Here is a 3,636-nt window from a genome sequence, read left to right as displayed (position 1 = left end):
TAACCCCGGGGCCGAGGTGGGGGGGGGAGTGGTGACAGGCAAAGGTGCGAGAGAAGAGCCACTTGTCAGCATCAGGGTCGGAACGGGAGCAGGAATACTTGCACTTGGCTTTAGCGGAGATGGTGGGGGAGGGGTTGCTATCTGTCCCATTTGCTTTCTCTGCCTGGAAGGGCAGAAACTGGATCCTGCGGTTCTTTGGTTCTTCGAGGAGGAAGACACAAAAGAAAGGGGACCTCTCTGACCTAGCAGCCCCACCTGTTAGAGAAGAAAGGCAGGCACGGGAGAGCGTGGGTAGCTCCGTCAGTTAAGTGTCCCACTCTTGGTCTCGGATCAGGTCAGATCTTGGGATAGTGGGTTTGAGCCCTGAGTCGTGGTCATCTGGCTTAGCGCTCGCACATCATGGAATCTGCTTGAGGCTTTCTCTCCCTCTGCCTCTACCCCCGCCTCCTTGCGCATGCGCACTCTTTCTCTGAAATAAATAAATAAATCTCAAAACAACAACAATAAAAAATCAAAAGGCAGATGCAGGGGTGCCTGGGCAAGTGATTATGGAATGGAGAGAAGTGACACCGCATCCTGGAGCTGCAAGCAGAGGCCTTGCAGTCAGGGAGGAACCGACAAGGCGCTGAGCCCACCGGGCCGCCTTGGAGCCTTGGGTCACATACTGCAGACCTCGCACACTCCTCCCTCCTCACCCTCAGATAAATGTGCACCAACTCAGACGCTTCACAGTCAGCCCAGTGCACTCCTTTATAGAGGCTTGCCGTCCTGGCTTGAGTCTAAGCCCTCTTATCTATTTGCTATGTGACTTTGGGTCAGTTCACCTTTCTGAACCTTCATTTTCTCCTCTATAGAATGGAAATAATAAGACCTAGATCAGTGTGTTGTTGGAGGCCAGTGGAGATTGTAGGGAGAGCTGCCATGGGGACACATTTGAGAAAATTCATCTTTTCCCCCATGCTCTAGCCCCACAACATTGGACCATCTATGAAACACAAAAGCCCAGGAAGAGTTCAGAGGCATCTTGGCAGTCTGCTGACCTCCTCAGCCCCTGGCATCAAGTGGCTTTGGGCCCAGAAAACAAGGCTACTCGTTTCCTGAACTAGGCATTTGGGGGGTGGTGGACAAGGGAGAAGTAGGCCCAGAATAACTCTGCATCCTGGGATCCCAGGGTCCTGCCCAACACAAGCAGTATTGTCCAAGAAATGCAGGAGCTGAGTCCCCCAAGCCCCAATCTATCCCCTGAATCTGGGATGGCAGTGCCTTTCCAGAAAATGGAAAACTGGGTCAATTTTTTCCCCTCAAGTTGCATCCATCCATCCTGCCTTCCATCCATCCACCCATCCATCCATCCATCCATCCAATAAACATCCAGTGCCTACTCTGAACCAGCACTGTATTAAATCTGAAGGCAGAAACAAAGAATTAGGAAACACATTCCTATCCTTTAGACATTTCTGGTCTGGGAAACAATGACGCTGCAGTGGGACAAGAAAGAGTTGGATGTTCAGGAAGGAGGTTCCATGCCAGGCTCTCAAAAGCGTGGGCTCAGATGAAGGTGGGGAGGAGAACATCTTATGGGGTTCGCAGTTCTCACAGTGGCAAGATAACTGAGTCACTTAGCCGTATTCCTCCTTGTTTCCAGACACATCCCAGTTTGGAAACCATCTTAGGAAGGCTTTCCAGGTAATGTAGGGATTTCTTACCGTTTGCAAAGATGGGGGTCTCTGGCCTCCAAGAGTTTACTAATTGGTCTGAAAACCCACTAGGAGTGGGAAGCTGCAAGGGCCGGGGTGAGGGGGTTTGAAGAAGGGGGGGCTCAAAGTTAAAAGGAGTCCGGGGCCAACAAGGCAGCTATTATCCTCCAGGTCAAAGGAGAGGAGATAAGACTGCTTGTCCCTGTGTAACCCCAAGTCCTTGTGGAAAGCCCGACACATTGTAGGTATGAAATGCCATTTTTGAATGAATGAATGAATGAGCCAGGAAATTTCCCTTCTGCTTAGTGTGATTCTCTTTCCTCTCGCTCCCCTTCATGGAGAGGTTGGGTGTTTTGTTCCAGAAAAGTGGCCGCTGCTGTCTTGTATCTCGTGGACTTTGGTGTCCCCACTGCACTAGGCTCTAGGGCTGACACGTGGTGGACCCAACATGCAGGGACAGATGCGGCAGCGCAGGTCACATCGTCCCAGCTGAGCACAGGGATAACCGCGGTGTGAATTCTGCTGGGGACCATGGGCAGCTCTGCCAGGGCTGACCCTCCGTCTGCCTTCTGGTTTCACAGAGGCAAGGAGTCTGAGAACTGAGACTTGCTCCGGCTTCCTTGCGCTGGGGAACCCCGCAGGAGATGCTGCAAGGGGCCTCCAAGGCACCCAGTGGGTCTGCTTGATGGAAAAGTACAGACTGAGATTCTCGCTTCACACCCCAGCCCTGCTGGGAAGGTCGAAAATACAAAGGGGAAGCTCATGCAGAGGGAAATTTCCCTTTCTCCCCACAACTTCCCCTCCCTCCACACCACTTGGGGCTTAAAAATCACCGTCATTGTCTTGAAAGAGGCCCTGGGGGGCCGTTCTGAATGAATGACCATGGGTCAGTCCCACACCCAGCACCCAGCACCGTGAGGGGTGTGTGCAGGACCAGAGATGAGGACCCCGCTCTGCATAATCTCACTGGGCACAGAGCAGGGGGCACACACATTGATTCAACAAATACCGGATGGCGGGCCGGGTGATCGGACAAGTCCCAGTTAGGGGCCTTAATGCTGAGAGGTCACCAGAGCTTTATCGTTGCTGCCGGGGACCCGACGTCACACCAACCCTGCTCCTGCTTCCAGAGGGCACACAACAGACATCACTGACCCCCCGAACCCCTACTGAAGCCCCCCACAATCTCCTAAGCAATTTACCATATTGTCTTTAATTGTGAAAAGTTAAATTGGTCTTGTTTTGTCCCTTTTACAGATGGGAAAACCGGGGGTTAGACCCTTGCCTAGCTGACCCGACCAGTAGAACAGAGGAGGGGTTCAAACTTAGGTCTTGTCTGACTGTAGACCTGTGTCCTTTCTAGATTAGGCTTTTTGAGGTATGCTCTGGGCAGTTTCTCTAGGAAAATCCCAAGGCAAAGGGTAGTGGTTGTGAAGGTCCAGAGCCTTGCCTTGAAACCACAGAGGGCAGGTACTTGGTGGAAAACTCCAGCCCGTGATTCACCCTCCTCCTGAGCCCTCGTCAGTGAGGCCAACTCCCCTCCTGAGGTTCTCAGTTTCCAGCCTGGGGGTTGGTGGCTCCCATCCTACCGCTCTGGTGAGAGAAGCCTGCACCCTGCCTCGCACACCCTCATCTCCTCCCTCGGAAGGAGCTGGCACTGGAGGGGCAAGGTGAGGAGAGGGGAGGCGGGAGGGACAAAAGGAGGGAGATGTGGTCAGATGGGAGTCTGAGCTGTCTGGAGGGGTCGTCTTGGGACAGCGTCCACTGGGACAGCTGGGGGGGCGCCCACAGAGGGAGGGAGCTGGGGGTGGGGGACTGGGGACAGAGGACTTGGCTTCCTGACGTTGGATGTTGTAATCCTGGTGCACAAACTTTTGGCTTCAGTCCCTCCTGTTGCTTGTGGTGTTTCTCTGTCCCTTCACTTCCCAATACACTGGCG

The sequence above is a fragment of the Martes martes genome, assembly GCF_963455335.1.
Source record: "Martes martes genome assembly, chromosome: 8".
NCBI lineage: Eukaryota > Metazoa > Chordata > Mammalia > Carnivora > Mustelidae > Martes > Martes martes.
This window is presented reverse-complemented; position numbering follows the sequence as displayed.